This window comes from Colletes latitarsis, chromosome 13 (assembly GCF_051014445.1).
Source record: "Colletes latitarsis isolate SP2378_abdomen chromosome 13, iyColLati1, whole genome shotgun sequence".
NCBI classification, from domain to species: Eukaryota; Metazoa; Arthropoda; class Insecta; order Hymenoptera; family Colletidae; genus Colletes; species Colletes latitarsis.
In genome coordinates, this window is record NC_135146.1 from 12200567 (window position 1) to 12213871 (window position 13305).

Here is a 13305-nt window from a genome sequence, read left to right on the forward strand (position 1 = left end):
CGCCCCCCGGTATGGTTGCACGCGCGAACGAGTGACTTGCTTCGCGAGCGTCCGCGCAAAAGGGAATTTATGCACGGTTCGTCGACGCGAGGGAGCAAAACACGCCGACCAGCAAATATTAATGCGTTCATTAGTCGCGCTTCATATTCATGCTATGAAAACTCATCGTTTATTATGTAATGATTGCCACCCGATGCGCTCGTTGCCCGGATCGCGGGATTATCGAGTAATGGTAAATGACGAGACAGGATTTCATGTCACTTTGCACGGCTCGTGCGTAACGAGTCTCCGACGAACTTTTCCAAGACATCCAGACGTTTCTTTTTTCTAGGAATAATTGATCGAAATGAGGGTCATGTTGAATATCCAATGATTATTCAATGGGTTTGAAAAATCGCATTCTATTTTATTTTGGAAGATTCAGTGCTATTTTTGGATCTAAAAATTGTGTGAATAGAACGATTGCTATTGCAAACTCTGTATGAGGGGGGGGGGGTCAAATTATCCTTAGAGTGCATTGTTAATTAATTATTCGTTTCTGATGATACAGATGGGGTTTATTCAGATTTTTTTTGTACATTTTTACTTGTGTTAATTATTTAAATACGATTCTTTATTAGCTTCTTCCTCTTATTGCATTGGTTTGATTAATAATAGAGTAAAAATTATTCTGTTTTTGTTGGATTTTTTAAATTAGGTGTTCCTATATGTTTTTACACTATCTATTTTATAGGTAATATATTTTAGTAGATTTTTAACAACGAATAATGTCAAAAAACAAGAGCTTAAAATAGATGGAATTACAAAAGGTGTGAGAATAATTAATATTACGGAAACGAAAAAATAACAAGAAATAAATGCAGCAAAAATGGAGATATCTCACCAAAAATTAAATCACCCTATCTATCATAAATTTTGATAGATTTTTGACAACAACAAACTCCAAGGCAATAAAAATCGTACAAAAATACGAAGTAGCTCGACATAAAAAAGAAAAATTGCTCAGAATTATATTTCTGATACTAGGGACACCTACTAGCAGCCATTTTTTTTCTCTAAAATAAACTCAAGTGAATAGACCACCCAGACAGCTAATAAAAACAATGTCAAAGCTGCATATTTCATAAAATATCGAAAAATCATTGAAACCGTAGTTGTTTACTTGAGAGTCTCTCGTATATTCCATTAAAAATGTGCAAAAACGATTGTTACTGCAAAAACAAAAAGATACGTAATAAATACAGCAGAAATGGAGGCACCACCCCAAAAATTAAACCACCCCATTACTAATAAATTTTAATAGATTTTCACCAACGAAAATTACAAATCAAAAACCTAAAATAAACAGCTAAAAAAACAAAAAAAAAACACCCAACAAATGCAGCAGAAATAGAGACACTACCCCAAAAATGAAACCACCCCATTACTAATAAATTTCAATATATTTCCATCAACAAAAATCAAAAATCAAATTCCTAAAATAAACACAGTCACAAAAATTCCAAAAACGATTACTACAACAAAATCAAAAAACTACCCCAATGAACACCTCAAAACCCCAGCTCTCCAAAAAATTAAACAGTATATTCAATCACTCCATACGTCTCAAATTCCCCCCTTTAACCTAAGCATGTATCAAATTCCCCCAAAAAACCACCCTAGACTGTCCAAAAACCGATCTTTAAACCCCGTGTCGTCTTTTAATTCCCCAAACTCCAGTGAATAAAAACAACAGCTTATAAAAACAATCTCAAAACTGCATATTTCATAAAATATCGAAAAATCATTGAAACCGTAGTTGTTTACTTGAGAGTCTCTCGTATATTCCATTAAAAAAAGTGCAAAAACGATTGTTACTTCAAAAATAAAACAATACCTAATAAATACAGCAGAAACAGAGTCACCACCCCAAAAATGAAACCACCCCATGTATTCTATTACTAATAAATTTTAATAAATTTCCACCAATGAGAATCAAAAATCAAAAGCCTAAAATAAACAGCTAAAAAACCAAAAAAAACACCTAATAAATATAACAGAAATAAAGGCACCACCCCAAAAATTAAACCACCCCATTACTAATAAATTTCAATAGACTTTCACCAACGAAAATTACAAATCAAAAGCCTAAAATAAACAGCTAAAAAACCAAAAAAAACACCCAACAAATGCAGCAGAAATAGTCACCACCTCAAAAATTTGTCAAAGCTGCATATTTCATAAAATATCGAAAAATCATTGAAACCGTACTTGTTTACTTGAGAGTCTCTCGCATATTCCACTAAAAAAAGTGAAAAAAACGATTGTTACTTCAAAAATAAAACAATACCTAATAAATACAGCAGAAATAGAGTCACCACCCCAAAAATGAAACCACCCCATGTATTCTATCACTAATAAATTTTAATAAATTTCCACCAATGAGAATCAAAAATCAAAAGCCTAAAATAAACAGCTAAAAAACCAAAAAAAATACCAATAAATGCAGCAGAAATAGAGTTACCACCTCAAAAATTCGTCAAAGCTGCATATTTCATAAAATATCGAAAAATCATTGAAACCGTAGTTGTTTACTTGAGAGTTTCTCGCATATTCCACTAAAAAAAGTGCAAAAACGATCGTCACTACAAAAACAAAAAGATACGTAATAAATACAGCAGAAACAGAGTCACCACCCCAAAAATGAAACCACCCCATGTATTACTAATAAATTTCAATAAATTTCCATCAACGAAAATCAAAAATCAAGTTCCTAAAATACACAGAGCCACAAAAAAAACTACAAAAACGATCACTACAACAAAACCAAAAAACTACCCCAATGAACACCCCAAAATCCCAGCTTTCCAAAGAATTAAACAATATATTCCATCACTCCCATGCGTCTCAAGTGTCGTCTTTTAATTCCCCCAAAAAAACGCAAACGCAATCACCAAGAGCAGTTGGCTATTTAAACCGGGGCGCGAAAGCTCCGCCGTTTCCCCGAGTGCCTGAAAAATATTGCTCGTGCCAGTTTCTACGCGAGCGTCGTCCCCCGCCCCCGGCGGGCACCCTCCAAGCGGCTGGTGTGTTTCTCGTTCCCGCGAAGCAGCTGCAATAATACCGGCTGGCCTCGTTTGCGTGTCGCTTGCCGGCGTCTATAGACCGGGAAACCGGAAACGAGGTGTCCGCGGTTATCTTTTTGGAGCGCGTCTCCCGCGCGCAACAGGGACACGAGGCTCCGAACGGGGGAGGGGGGGTGGAGAATGGTGCACAGAGACGCTGGCAACGTGCTCGAACGCCGATAGGATTGTAGTCGAGGGGGTGGAGAGAGGGTGAGTCTGTGGGGAAAAAATGCCGTCGACCCGCTTCCATTCGCGAAATTTCCTCCCGCCTTTCCGGGAATTATGGATTTCTCGTTGGGGGCTCCCTCGCCGGGGAAACTCGTGGTTAATGACCCGCGACCGTTTCGCTTAAGACGCACCGGGAGAAATCTGTAAGTTGGAAAAGTTCCCAGGGAAAATGCGATAGAATTCCAACAGCCCCCCCAACCCCCCTGACGGAGTTTAGAGAATCGAACTTTTGCACCATTAATCAGGGAAAAAGGATGTCCTCGAGAGTTGCACGGGGCATAAATCTTTTCGTCTTTTACAGTTTCGGGGATGAATTGTTTTTGATGTTTGTGATATGACTGAGGGGGTTGTTTCCGATTTTTATGGGGGGTACGTCTGTGAGATTTTCTTCGATGTTATTGGAAGGAATTTATTATTATTGTTTGTGTAGGGTGTTTAGAATTCCAACAGCCCCCCAACCCCCAATATAACTGGGGGGGTTGTTTCCGATTTTTATGGGGGGAGTACGTCTGTGAGATTTTCTTCGATGTTATTGGAAGGAATTTATTATTATTATTTTTGTAGGGTGTTTAGAATTCCAACAGCCCCCCTCCAACCCCCCAACGGAGTTTAGAGAATCGAACTTTTGCACCATTAATCAGGGGAAAAGGATGTCCATTTTTTAGAGTTTCGGGGATGAATTGTTGCAATTTTGATGTTTGTGATATGACTGAGGGGGTTGTTTCCGATTTTTATGGGGGGGTACGTCTGTGAGATTTTCTTCGATGTTATTGGAAGGAATTTATTATTACTGTTTGTGTAGGGTGTTTAGAATTCCAACAGCCCCCCCCCAACCCCCAATATAATTGGGGGGGTTGTTTCCGATTTTTATGGGGGGGGTACGTCTGTGAGATTTTCTTCGAAGTTATTGGAAGGAATTTATTATTATTGTTTGTGTAGTGTTTAGAATTCCAACAGCCCCCCAACCCCCTGATGGAGTTTTGAGAATCGAACTTTTGCACCATTAATCAGGGGAAAAGGATGTCCATTTTTTAGAGTTTCGGGGATGAATTGTTGCAATTTTGATGTTTGTGATATGACTGGGGGGGTTGTTTCCGATTTTTATGGAGGGGTACGTCTGTGAGATTTTCTTCGATGTTATTGGAAGGAATTTATTATTATTGTTTGTGTAGGGTGTTTAGAATTCCAACAGCCCCCCAACCCCCAATATAACTGGGGGGGGGGGGGTTGTTTTCGATTTTTACGGGGGGGTACGTCTGAGAGATTTTCTTCGATGTTATTGGAAGGAATTTGAATTATTATTATTTTTGTAGGGTGTTTAGAATTTCAACAGCCCCCCTCCAGCCCCCTGATGGAGTTTAGAGAATCGAACTTTTGCACCATTAATCAGGGAAAAAGGATGTCCTCGAGAGTTGCACGGGGCATAAATCTTTTCGTCTTTTACAGTTTCGGGGATGAATTGTTTTTGATGTTTGTGATATGACTGTGGGAGGGTTGTTTCCGATTTTTATATGGGGGGTACGTGTGTGAGATTTTGTTCGAGGTTTGGGAGATATCATGAGGCGTTTTCAGGGGCGATTTTTAATGTAATTTTATAATATTTAATGATTGTTATAGATGTTGGTATTGGAAGGAATTTAGATTATTATTTGTGTAGATAAAAAAATTGTTGGAAAAATTTATATAGATGGAAATGTATATTTAGATAAATGTATGTATAGATTCTAGAGACTACAATAAGACAAAAATCAAGAATACCAATTTGTTGACTGAGGCTTCGTTAAAAAGTTATCAACAAAATTATTAATAAAATTTGTCCATCTACATGAATTTTTTTCTCGAAAATGCGTAGGATTTTGGAGGTATGTCATTTCACAAAAATTAATTGTAATCGACCCCCCCAACGGAAAACAATTTTTTTAGAATGATTTGAAAATTTTTTTTTTCACGAAAAATTTCACACTTACTCGAATTTTTTTCTCGAAAATGGGTAGGAATTCAGGGATATGTCTATTGACCAAAAGTGGTTGAAATTGACCCCCGTCATCGAAAATAATTTTTTCAGAACGATTTGAAATTTTTTTTTTCCGTCGAAAAATTTAGGCACCTACCCCCTGTCGATTTTTCTATAAAATTGGTTTTTCATTTTTAGCAATTTTGTTTGACGTCCTAGAGAAAAGTTTTCTAACACTTTTTTATAGGTACCTATGAGCTCTACTTCAGAAAAAAGTTTCATTGAAATATATTCACTATTGTAGGAGTTATGGCTGTTTAAAAATTGGGCCACTTTTATGGAGGTTTTCTCATTTTGCAGGGACAAGGGACAACTTTTCGAATATTTTTACGATTTCTACATATTCTCTAGCAAAATACGCGTCGTTTGCTTTTTTAAACATTAAAATCCGTCAATCCGTTCAGGAGTTATGGCATTTTAAAGATTCACATGAAATTTCGAGGAAGCATTTCTGGCCAGACATTATATTTTCGGTAACGAATTTTTTTCTCAAAACTGGGTAGGATTTCGGGGGTATGTCTAATGACCAAAAATGATTGTAATTGACCCCTGCAAATGAAAATAATTTTTTCAGAACGATTTGAAATTTTTTTTTCCGTCGAAAAATTTAGACACCTATCCCCTGTCGATTATTCTTAGAAACTCGTTTTTGATTTTTAATAATTTTGTTTGACGCCCCACAGAAAAGTTGTCTAATACTTTTATGTAGGTACCTATGAGCTCTACTTCAGAGAAAAGTTTCATTGAAATATATTCACTATTGTAGGAGTTATGGCTGTTTGAAAATTGGACTATTTGTATGAGGTTTTTCTCATTTTTCGGGGTCAAGGATCAACTTTTCGAATATTTTTACAATTTCTACATATTCTTCATCAAAATACGCGCCGTTTGCTTTTTTAAACATTAAAATTCGTCAATCCGTTCCAGAGTTATGACGTTTTAAAGATACGCATGAAAATTCAGTGAAACATATCGATGGTATGGTCAGACATTTCGGTAACGAATTTTTTTCTCGAAACTGAGTAGGATTTCGGGGGTATGTCTAATGACCAAAAATGATTGTAATTGACCCCTGCAAATAAAAATAATTTTTTTGGAACGATTGGAAAATTTTTTTTTCCCACGAAAAATTTCACACCTACTCGAATTTTTTTCTCGAAACAGGGTAGGATTTCGATGGTATATCTATTCACCAAAAATGATTCTAATTAACCCTCGTAGCTAAAAATAATTTTTTCAGAATGATTTGAAATTTTTTAATAACTTTTTAAGGAACCCTCAATCAACAAATTGATATTCTTAATTTTCGTCTTATTTTGCCCGTAGAATCTCTCATTAAAAATTTTCCCAGGTTGGCCAAACACCTTGTATATTATCATTTGCATAAGTTATTTACAATTAAGATGCACTTTTGCCTGATCTAAGGAAACAATTTTTAATGCACCTCTGCAATTCCAATAATTGTCACATAAATTTGTAACGAATTTATATTATCATTTGTTGTTTTGAAACTTTAATTTGTTTAAGTATTCGTTGTCTCGTTTATTCGTATTTCGCGTCGTGGACACGAGAAACAAATTACGCGAGGGGATCGAAGATCGAAACAGAATCCGCGAGCTGTGTCGCGTGTCTCGATGGTACGTCGATAAGAAAAGCACCGATCAGGATGAAAGGGTCCGAAGGGACGAGCCACGGAGTCCTATTTCATCGGCCTCCGGTGAGAGTTCGGCTTCTCGAGCTTCTGATGACTCGTGAAACTCCTCGAGACGACCATAAGCCGATATATTTATTGCATGATACTTCTGAGACTCGTCCCCCGGCGAGGAGTCGATTTACTAAATAAGGCCGGAAGTGGATTGCCTGTGACATCACCGTCAAACTTCTACCTTTGAAGTAGGATTTCAAAGGATTTTTCCCCCGGTTATCAACCGACTTGGCCTCGATGATAAGGAACTTCAAACGGAAAGTAGGAAATTGTAGTTTCTCGCTTCCGTTTCAGACGACATGGTTTAATTAAAGAAATTTACTCTGTGTACTATAATTAATACGGTTCTCCGGATTTTTTCCACACCCAGTATAGAAATACAAAAATACATGACACCGGAATCGTTCAATTCGAAACTCAACTCATTCAGAATCATTCAATTCAGAACTCAACTCATTCAATTCAAAACTCGACTCATTCAGAGTCATTCAATTCAAAACTCAACTCATTCAGAATCATTCAATTCAGAACTCAACTCATTCAATTCAAAACTCGACTCATTCAGAGTCTTTCAATTCAAAACTCAACTCATTCAGAATCATTCAATTCAGAACTCAACTCATTCAATTCAAAACTCGACTCATTCAGAATCATTCAATTCAAAACTCAACTCATTCAGAATCATTCAATTCAGAACTCAACTCATTCAATTCAAAACTCGACTCATTCAGAGTCATTCAATTCAAAATTCAACTCATTCAGAATCATCCAATTCAAAACTCAACTCATTCAGAATCATTCAATTCAAAAATTAACTCAGATATTAGACTTTATTCAGAATACATAATAGACACTCCTAAATATTTAAAACAAAATTATGATCGTGCAATTAAAATTTCAACAATCAAAACTGAACTCATTCAGAATCATTCAATTCAACACTCAACTCATTCAGAATCATTCAATTCAAAACTCAACTCGTTCAGAGTCATTCAATTCAAGACAGAACTCATTCAGAGTCATTGAATTCAAAATTCAACTTATTCAGAATCATTCAATTCAAAAATCAACTCAGATACTAGACTTTATTCAGAATACATAATAGACTCCCCTAAATATTTAAAAGAAAATTATGATCGTGCAATTAAAACTTCAACAATCAAAACTGAACTCATTCAGAATCATTCAATTCAAAACTCAACTCATTCAGAATCATTCAATTCAAAACTCAACTTGTTCAGAGTCATTCAATTCAAAGCTCAACTCATTCAATTCAAGACAGAACTCATTCAGAATCATTCAATTCAAGACAGAACTCATTCAGAGTCATTCAATTCAAAATTCAACTCATTCAAAGTCATTCAAAGTCATTCAATTCAAAATTCAACTCATTCAGAATCATTCAATTCAAAACTCAACTCATTCAATTCAGAACTCGACTCATTCAGAGTCATTCAACTCAAAACTCAACTCATTCAAAGTCATTCAAAGTCATTCAATTCAAAATTCAACTCATTCAGAATCATTCAATTCAAAACTCAACTCATTCAATTCAGAACTCAACTCATTCAGAGTCATTCAACTAAAAACTCAACTCATTCGAGTTCACTGAATGAAAAACTCAATTCAAACACTGATCTCAATGCAGAATACATAATAGACTCCACAAAATATTCAAAACAAAGTCATTTGACGTACAAAAAATTGCAATTAAAATTTCCCTGAGCCCGAGACTTCCTCTCGAGCGGTTCCTGGGGCAGAATTTGTCGCTTCTACGGAGAAATCACCTAACCGCGTAAAGAAAGGAAGCGGGTGGGGGGGCAGTCGAATCGAACGCAGCTCTGGCTTATCCTTTTCCAGGCGATTTACGTGCGAAGTTCACGTGGAAGGAAGCGAATCGTTTATCACGCGGAGAGCTAATAGATAACACGGTGGTTACGTGTTCGTGGTTCGATCGGGTGCCATCCCCTGTCCCTAGCCCCCTGGAATCCATTTTATCGGTCTCGATCGACTAACAGCTGCGAGTACGAAGCTGGGAATCTCAGCTCGAATCGAACTTCCGTGCCCACCGTACCGGAAATGCGTAATTCTTTCCAGCCACCGGGAGACCTTATTCGAACGCTAATCTCTATCCACGAACAGGACCACGTGCGTGGATCATTTTGCATCTAGGAGCCTCTTCGAACGTGACTCCATTCGCGATATGCAATTATTCACAAGCAAGAACTCTACATTGAAATTTATTTGAATTTTAAGGCAGTAATAGTTTAAAAAATTGGACGATTTTGTTGAATATATACTGTTTATAATATTATTACAAATTATAATGCAATGGTTTCGTGATTTAATTCAAAGAAAAATGCAATTTGGATAATATTATTTAATGTAATTATTTTCTTGTTATTCGAAGAATGTAATTAGAAATTTAAATTATAAATACCATTTGGAACTGCGTGATTTTGTTCAATATATATTATTTATAATATTATTGCAAGTTATAATGCAATGGTTTCGTGATTTAATTCAAAGAAAACTGCAGTTTGGATAATATTATTTAATGTAATTATTTTCTTGTTACTCGAAGAATGTAATTAGAAATTTAAATTATAAATATCATTTGGAACTGCGTGATTTTGTTCAATATATATTATTTATAATATTATTGCAAGTTATAATGCAATGGTTTCGTGATTTAATTCAAAGAAAAATGCAGTTTGGATAATATCATTCGATGTAATTATTTTCTTGCTTTTTTTATTTATATTATTTGCGGAAAACGAAATGCAATTTGCGGTGTAATGTATGTTTTATTAAACCGGAAAGGGCAAAACGCGGGTCGCATAAAGTCGATAAAATTGAAAAATGTACGCACGCTGGTTCGACAAAACGAGGAAATGCATCGATTCGAGGTTACGTTTCAATTAATACGAAACTTACGATTTTAAATTACATAAACGAGAACGGTCCTTTTTTTATTTTTGCTTTATGGATCGTAGGCTGGGGGAATTTCAATTAATTTCGAAATGTTCGTTCAACAATTTAAAATAAATTTACAAAATAAGATATAATAAATTCTGATTAGAAAAATATTTGAAATTATTAATACGTTTAATTTGGTATTTCTTTTCACAGATAGTGAACAAAAAACAAACCTCAAAATTTACAAAATATACTAAGATATAATTTCTAATCAAGAGATTGTATTAGAAATAATTAATGTACTTTTTTTCAGGAAAAGTGAGCAAAAAACAAATCTCATAAAGTCTCGTATTTCCCACTAACAAAATTTACAAAATAATATATAATAATTTCTAATCAAGAAATTGAATTAGAAATAATTAGCACGTAGCTTTTCAAGGTCAGTGATAAGAAAACAGAGCCACAAATTTGCCACTGGGAAAATTATCAAAATGAGATGTAATGTTTTCTAATTGGAAAATTCTATTAAAAATTCTATTAGTACGTTTAATTTGGCGAGTATTTCTTTTCACAGAGACAGTGGACAAAAACAAACGTCTCGATGATGAATTCTTCGACGCCACGCGCCTCGGGACGTCGCGAGAACTCGTTCAGGGAACTATTTTTTCTCGTTGCTCGAGATGAAAAATGTCGATGTCCTCGGAGTCGAAACTTCGTCCCATTTCCAACCCCCCCCGGTTCGAAAGAAAAGGTGAAAGACTCCGTTAGAGTTCGTAACTTGGGAAAGTGCGCACTCATTTCCGTGTTCGGTGAATTCCATCGATCCTTCTGGATGCAGTATCGCAGCATTTTTCACGGGAAGTGGAACGAAAGTTCCTTCGAACGGGAAAGAAAGGGGGACAGGGTCGTTTGGAACCCGTTCGACCACGCTTTCGAAGAATTTCTATGTTTCTTTTTCTCTGGGACCCCCCAGGAGCGAAATTCGACCACCTAGATTGGGAAACCGTCGACTCTTGCACCCCCAAAACAGAGAAAAATAATCGAAAAACTCGAAACTCGACCTAATAAAATTTGTCCAATTCTGTACAAAGGGATTCTGATTTAAAAGTTGGAGTCAATCGATTTTTATGCGACCAAAATGACATTTTGATCCGCGCAAAATATTTTAGTTATTATATTAGATATTTTACTGGCAGTATTGCATCATTTTAAAATGTTTACTTCAAGTTACTCGCCTAACTCGCGTTAAAATTCGCAGTGGTGACGGAATTCGCCTCCACTGGATCGAAAAATGAACGTGTCGTGCATGGAACGATGTTCATTTTACGAATCATCGCTGTAAATGGGCTTCTATTGTATTTTATTTCGATAAACATTAAAGCTGGACGTTGTAGAAAAGTTCTCGACGCAACAAGCGGCCCCCAATGAAACTACCAACCTTGGAGCAATGTTCATTTTACGAATCATCACCAAAAATGGGGTTCTACTCTATTTTATTCGAAGGAACCTTGTATTTGGATATTGTTGAACAATTCTCTACAGAATAATCGATCTCATATGAACCTCTCAACCCTGATGCGGTGTTCATTTTACGAATCATCCCTATAAAGGGAGTTCTATTCCATTTTATTCAAAGGAACATTGAAGTTGGACATTGCTACAAAATTCTGAACGCAACTACCCGCCCTGAATGAAGATACCAACCTTAACACGATGTTCATTTTACGAATCATCGTTGTAAATGGAGTTGTACTCTATTTTAATCGAAAAAATGTGATGTATGGACATTGTTGATCAATTCTGGACACAAGAATTGATCCTGAATGAATGTGCCAACTCTGACGCGGTGTTCAATTTAAGAATCATCGCTATAAATGGAGTTCTACTCTACTTTATTCGAAGGAACCTTGTATTTGGACATTGTTACAAAATTCTGAACGCAACTACCCGCCCTGAATGAAGATACCAACCCTAACACGATATTCATTTTACGAATCATCGTTGTAAATGGAGTTGTACTCTATTTTAATCGAAAAAATGTTGTGTAAGGACATTCTTGAACAATTCTGGACACAAGAATTGATCCTGAATGAAGATACCAACTCTGACGTGGCGTTCATTTTAAGAATCAGTCCCTATAAATGGAGTTCTACTCTATTTTATTCGAAGGAACCTTGCATTTGGACATTGTTGAACAATTCTCTATACAATAATCGATCCCATATGAACCTCCCAACCCTGACGCGATGTTCATTTTACGAATCATCCCTATAAATGGAGTTGTACTCTATTTTAATCGAAAAAATGTTGCGTATGGACATTGTTAAACAATTTTGGATGCAACAATTGATCCTGAATGAATGTGCCAACCCTGACGCGGTGTTCATTTTACGAATCATCGCCGTAAATGGAGTTCTATCGTAGATATTTGACTCGAACGACGAACAATGGGTTCCAGAATCGTTTCGGGAGTCGGATAAGCGTGTTCTGGCAACGTATCGGTGTATTTTTATGCCGATCCCCAGGTATCCTTATCACAAACGCGATATTTATCGCGAACAAACGACTGGCACGCGTTCCATTTCGCCGGAACGACACACGACACGAAATTCCCCTCGTTTCTGGCCGCGATTTACTCTCCTCTGAGCGAATGTCTCTTCGCGAGATTCCTTCTTTGCCCGGGTCTACCTTTTCTTTCTTTCACCGGGCGGCGCTTTCACGGCGAAAGCTCGTGTTCACGCCCGCGCCCGGAACATCAAAGCCTGCGACCAAGACACGCTTTCTCCGGGAATTTTCTCGCCGCGCCTAGAAAAAGAAAGCCCATCGAAATTTTCTCCCTCTGTTCGCTCGATGGAAAGCCCCTAGTAATTTCCGCGAAGTTGATCGTGGCTCTGACCCCCCTCGAGGGAAAGAAATTCCCCTAAAGTCGCGAGAATTGAAATTTTGGTAGTGAATTTTTCGATTTATCGTTATTTTTTTAATATTTTCAATTGGAAAAATTGAGGAAGAAAGGTGCACTACTAGCAGTGGAATACAAAGCATATAGTTTTCGTTTACTCGTAGATTTGAGGATGTCTGATTATAATTTCGACAATACTACTTGATTAGCGTCTGATTAATCTTCGAGTTTTCTACTTGTATTGATGTTGTAGACGATTTAGGTTTTCTAAAATGAGTGTATTGGAATATATATGCATTGTAATAGTTTTAAATCAGCAAATAAATAATTCTTTCAAGGTAGGAAATATTTCTATTCAATAATAAATTTTACGAAATTTTTTCTTCTTCTGAAAATCACTTTATCGTTATTTTTTTAATATTTTCAATTGGAAAAA

General features: G+C 36.3%; 1 protein-coding gene across 14 annotated transcripts in view; it reads right to left on the reverse strand.

The window, feature by feature from the left end:
* The window catches only part of Heph (polypyrimidine tract-binding protein 1 heph), a 710257-nt gene that overhangs the window by 303083 nt on the left and 393869 nt on the right, over positions 1-13305 (reverse strand). The gene's annotated exons all lie outside the window — the stretch shown is intronic.